This window comes from Tasmannia lanceolata, unplaced genomic scaffold (assembly GCF_043159265.1).
Source record: "Tasmannia lanceolata isolate RefF3 unplaced genomic scaffold, GAP_Taslan_0.1 ptg000023l, whole genome shotgun sequence".
Lineage (NCBI taxonomy): Eukaryota > Viridiplantae > Streptophyta > Magnoliopsida > Canellales > Winteraceae > Tasmannia > Tasmannia lanceolata.
This window is the reverse complement of record NW_027518700.1, coordinates 21,786,071-21,792,070: the sequence shown is the minus strand read 5'-3', so window position 1 is coordinate 21,792,070 and position 6,000 is coordinate 21,786,071. Positions and strand designations below refer to the sequence as shown.

General features: G+C 36.4%; 1 non-coding gene across 1 annotated transcript; it reads right to left on the bottom strand.

The window, feature by feature from the left end:
• Positions 1–2,664: 2,664 nt before the first annotated feature.
• LOC143856841 (small nucleolar RNA R71) lies at positions 2,665–2,771 on the bottom strand. Its single transcript, XR_013238385.1, has one exon. It is a non-coding gene; the product is annotated as a small nucleolar RNA R71 (small nucleolar RNA).
• Between the last annotated feature and the right edge of the window lie 3,229 nt (positions 2,772–6,000).

Genomic DNA, 6,000 nt, shown 5'->3' with positions numbered 1-6,000 from the left:
ATGGATCAAGAAAAAGTAAACATTCTCGAACATGGAAAATAGCATATCTATTCTTTGATAAATAGAAGCTTCACTTTTATAATTTGGGCCCACTTGAGGTTTGCCTCAATTCAGAAAACGTTGGGAAAAAGGGGTTGTGGTTACTAATTTGAAAATTCTAAAAACTTTGGAATTGTTGACCATGGCAGTGAGCAAGATGCCATGTATAGAATTTTCTTGTTCTATTCTTGCTTCAAGAAATCACATGCAGCCACTTTTTGGAAGGCAATATTTCCTAATTGCTACACATGCATACTCACGTGGGACCCACTTGGACATGGGTAAAAATATAGCATGCATGCAGCCCACGTTTTTGAATTTGTAAGAAAAGAAATACTTTGCAATTTTCTACATGCAATGGTGGGACCCACGTGTGGCTCTCTCTATTGGATTGGGAAAGCATCCCACGTTTTTGGTTTTTGGCTTGCAATATATATTATATAATATAAGTGGAACCCACCAAAGAAGGAAACAAAGAGTTGCCAAATTCTCCACCTTTCCCACGTATTTTCTAATTGCATGTAATTTATATATATTCAATTATGTGGGACCCACTTGCATTTGCTAAAATTCATTCCCTTTATGTATGAGATTTTATATGGTGTATAATATATGCATAATCATTCTATTTCGTCTTGTAGCAAAAATCTTAACCCATATTCCTACGTTGGAAGGTCAAAAAGGAAGAGACAACTTACCAAAAATGGGTGCTAAGTTGCTGAAATTGTGAAGAAAGAAAAGAGTAAGTTTGCTCTTACCAACAAATACTAAAAGTTTCAGAAATTGCCAAAGACAGGTGGGGTTGCCAAAAATACAAAAGATGCCAAGATTGTGTCTTTTCTTGGAGATAAAAATAGAAGGGGAAGAAAGCTACATATGGGAAAAAAGAAGACATTCTTTTCACTCTATTTTTTTCTCTTTTTCTCTCCACTACTCTCAAGCTCTCTCCCTTAGGTTTTCTTGTTCTTTTCTTTTTCTTTTTCTTTTCAACTCTCAATCCAAGGCATCATCACCACCATTCAAACTCAAGGTGACATTAAAGCTTGAAGGAGGAAGATGCAACCAAAGTTGGAGGAGAAAAAGACTAAGTTCTATTTAATTTTTGTTATTTATTTTAAGTTCAATTTCATGTAATTTTGTTTCAATTCAAGTTAGTGAAGAAGTAATTAGTTTTTGTTTAATTTTCTTTCAAGTTCTATATGGCAATTCTTCTCCCATCTATCTCGTTTATTTTTGTTTTTCTTCCCTTCTTCATGAGTAACTAAATCCTATTTACTTAGGGTTTAGTTGAAACCATGGGGAAGGAGAAATAACTACAATTAAATCAATCTACTCAATTGAAAAATTGTGTAGGAGTTTGTGTTTGGAAAATCCCAATCATTCATGCCATTGGCTTTTCCCTTTCGTATGAATAATTGTTGATTAACAAATATAAAGTTCTATATAATCAATGTAAATTGGAGAGTGGGTTTGATTAATTACTTATAAGGAATGACATCCCTTTGATCTTATTCTTTATTGACTAGTTAATCGAATTTTCAACCCAATTCAAGAGTTGTTTTAATTAATCAATTTAATCCAAACCCATGGTGGATTCTAACCCTAAGTAATCTTTTATATTGAATTAAGGTTTTTACACTATTCTAAATTACTTTTGCAATTTTTCAATTAACTTAGGCCTTTAGAATTTTAGTTTTCTAATTAGATTAGATAAGTAGTTAATCAAGATCATTAGAATTTTGGTACACTTTGCCTAAATTAAGATTTCCAAATCAAGATCATAGTTGAATTTGATTCTTAGATTGAATAGAATATAAGCTTATATATAGTGTTGGCTCCGAGGTCTAAGTCCACGGAAATCCTGAGTCTATTCCAGGCAACATTATATCATAGCTAGTATTCTAATCGGTAAAAGAATAGGATTGACAACTAGATTTCTCTTCCTTGAGTTCGACCCGTATTTACACGATCCGTGCACTTGCGGTTATTTAATATTTCAATCAAGTTTTTGGCGCCGCTGCCGGGGAAGAGAGTTGCATTAGAATCTTAATTATTCGAAGTGTTAGATTAGTAGTTATTTTTATTTTAGTTATATTTTTTTTGTTTCTTGGCTATCCATCTCTCTTACTTGGTTTTCCTGTGTTTATGAGTGAAGGTTGGGTGCGGAACTCGGCCAATCGACTAAAAAGAGCAAACCAGTTAGAGACGGAGGAAGACATTGAACCAAATCCAAATCAAGTAGCCATGGCGGAAGAACAAGAGCCGCCAAAAAGTTTACGCGATCGCTTCTATCCGGCCCGAACCGCGCAACCTTCTTGCATTAGATTGCCAGTTGCGCAGGGCAATAATTTTGAGCTAAAATCGCAATTTATTTCTTTGCTTCCTCATTTTCATGGCCTCCCTTCGGAGGATGCTTATTTATTTTTGCGTGAGTTTGAAGATGTATGTGCTTTAATTAAGATGCAACAACTTACCGATGATGCGGTAAAGTTGCGGTTTATTACGTTTTCACTCAAGGAGGGAGCTAAAAAGTGGCTCTATGGCTTACCAACGAACTCCATCACCACTTGGGAGGAGTTCGCCGTCGCTTTCCTAAAAAAGTTTTTTCCATTACATAAAACTAATAAGCTTAGGAATGATATTTTACAATTCAAACAAAAGCCATTAGAGTCATTTTCTAAGTTTATGGAGAGGTTCAAGGACCTACTCCAAGAGTGTCCTCACCATGGAATTGATGTGTGGCATTTATGCCAAATTATTTATGAGGGCATAGATTACCAAACAAAGCAACTTCTTGAGTCCATGTGTCCTAACGGTTTTACATCTTTCACAGATGAGGCCGCGGCATGGAACTTCTTACTTGATTTGGCGGAAAAAACAAGAGAGTGGGAATCCACTCAAGAAGGTGAGAGAGCCAACACAGGTAAGGGATTTCTAATAGAGGGTGCCGTGGCTAAGGAGGCCCATCTTGATAGCCTAATCAAAAGGCTAGAAGCAATAGTTGTCAAAGGACCTTCACAGGTCCATCAAATTGCACATAGTGTTCCTATGTGCAATTGGTGTCAAGCCACGGACCATGTCATGGAAGAGTGCCCAACTCTTGCTAAATTTGGTAATTCTAATGAAAATGCAAGTGCCATGTTTTTAAATAATCCATATAGTAGCACATATAATCCGGGATGGAGGAATCATCCCAACTTTTCTTGGAATCAAGGGAATTATCAAGGAGGGCCATCAAATTTCCAAGGTCAAGGCCAATTTGGCCAACCTGGGCCCACCTTCCCTTCTATGAATGTTCGACCACCCCTAACCACACCTCCACCTTTTCAAAACCCAATTTTAAATAATGTTTCAAATCAGCAACCACCGGGTTTTCCAAAACAAGGGGAGTCGGCACGCATAACTTCCTTAGAAAAGAGCATAGAACTTCTCACTAGCACTTTCATGACAAGCCAACACAATATGGAGAAACAAATCTCCCAACTTGCCATGGCCTTGCATGAAAGGGAAAAGGGGAAGATGCCAAGTCAACCAGTTCCTAATCCAAGGAATGTGGCCATAAATGGGAATCAACAACCACAGGTAAATCAGTTGAATGCCATGCAACCAAACTTGCCGCAGCAGGAGCCCTCCGATCACTGTAACACTGTATTTGCTTTAAGGAGTGGCAGAGAATATCAAAGGGAGGAGGGCAGATCCGAACCTTCTAAAGATGCTCAAGAATCTCCACTTAAGGTAAGTAAAGAGTCATCCTCCATTGGTTCCGAAGAAGAGCCCGAACAGGTAAGTACAGAGCAGGCAGTTTCTCCACCTGAAAAAGAGTATGTGCCTAAAGCTCCTTTTCCAAGGAGACTTGCTAATAATAAAAATGTGGCTGCTAAGGAGAAAATTTTAAATATGTTTAAACAAGTGCAAATTAATATTCCATTGTTAGATGCGATTTCCGAAGTCCCGACTTATGCCAAAGTTTTAAAAGACTTGTGCACACAAAAGCGCAAGTCTAATGTACCCAAGAAGGCATTCTTGGCTGCAAACATTAGTTCCATCTTGTCTCAACAGATGGTGGCTAAGTACAAGGACCCGGGATGTCCTACCATTGCATGCACTATTGGAAATACTCATATTAATCATGCTCTTTTAGATTTAGGGGCCAGTGTGAATTTATTACCTCTTTCTGTTTTTAAACAATTAGGATTAGGAGAACTCAAACCCACCACCGTCACTCTTCAGTTGGCGGATAGATCAATGAAGAAACCGAAAGGGATGGTTGAGGATGTCTTAGTTAAAGTAGGAGAGTTCTTATTTCCTGTAGATTTCATTGTGCTAGAAACTGAGCCCGTTGCTAATATCAAGGATCAAATTCCTATAATTCTTGGTAGGCCTTTCCTTGCTACGAGCAACGCCTTAATTGATTGTAGAAATGGTTTAATGAAATTAACTTTTGGGAATGCTTCCATGGACTTTAATGTTTTTAGATTAGGTAAGCAACCTAATTTACAAGAAGAAATTAATATGTTGCACTCCTCTCCTGAGACTAATTGTGAAAATATTTTGAATGCAGGATTTGAAGAAGCTCTGGATGAAGAAGGCTTGGAGAATGTAAGAGATATAGGGGACTCCTTTTCTGATGACCTTAGCATCCAACAAATAGAATTTGGAGCATCCCTATTTCCGCCCCTTCCCAAGTCTCCACCCAAAAAGGCCCCACAGTTAAATTTGCCGCCTTTGCATTCAAATTTAAGAAAAGCATATTTGGGTAAGACTTGCACATCTCCTGTGACAATCAAAATGGACTTAAACTCGACCCAACAAGAAGAGTTAATTAATTTTTTAAAAGAAAATAAGGACTCTACTTGGAAGGACAAGTTTCATTTACTCAGATTGAAGTCCTTTGTTGAGTTACCAAGATCTAATTTAGAAGAGGTCATGGATCTTCATGAGCCTCTTTATTCAAATCTCTCTTAAAAGAAAAAGGTATGCCCCTCTCTTCTCTTTATTGTCCTTGTTTCTATTTTTGCATGCATTGAGGACACTGCATGATTCAAGTATGGGGGGGTAGCTTTTAGAAACTTTCTTTTCTAATCTTTTCTATAGTTAAAGTTAGAAAATTTCCTTTCTTTTTATTTTTGGTAATTTTTCGCAAATTAGAAAGAACTTGGTATTCTTAGAAAGAAAGTTGTTCTCTTATTTTAAGAAATAAAGTTAGTGGATATTTTAATTTTGGAATTTGAAAAATTAGAAAGAATACTTTCCTTTCTTAGTTTTGTTTTCTTTTGGAATCTTTCTTTTTAAAAGGATTTGAATAAGAAATAGAAATAGAAACTTGCTTTTTATATGGTATGGATAAAAAGGAAAGAAAGGTTGAAACAAAGAAAGAATGAATGATTTTTAGAAAGTTTGCTTCTTGATTATAGTTTTGATTTGTAGCCTTGTTGACTTGAGCTATTAAGTCTGAAGGGTTTTTATGCCTAGTTCCTTAAAGCCAACTGGCTTCAGAGCAACTGACTGAAAACTCCATACATGGGTCAATTAGAAAGCTTAATAAATCAAAGCATTGCACGTAATCAAAAGTAAAGCTTGAACTCATATGCATCAATGTCTATGACATATGCAAATCAAAGATTAGTCGGACACTGCTTAGTAGCCTGGGTGTCTGGTGCATGCCCTGCATGTCATTCACGCCAAAAGCAGTAGAGGATTACAAAAAAAAAAAAAAAAAGAGTTCTATTCTTAGAAACTATGGGAAAAGTTGAAAGTATGGTGGACCATATAAATTTGTAAGTTTTCTACGAAGTTTCCGAATCAAATTTCTTTTATGGTACGATTACATTAGAGGCAAGTTTAAGGGAGCAAAGTATGACAAATTCAAAAGAGGATTCCTTGATTAAAATATTTTTCTAATTTTTTCAACTTGGGATAGGATGCAAAGTTTAAGTATGGGGGTATTCTTGTTCTTCTATT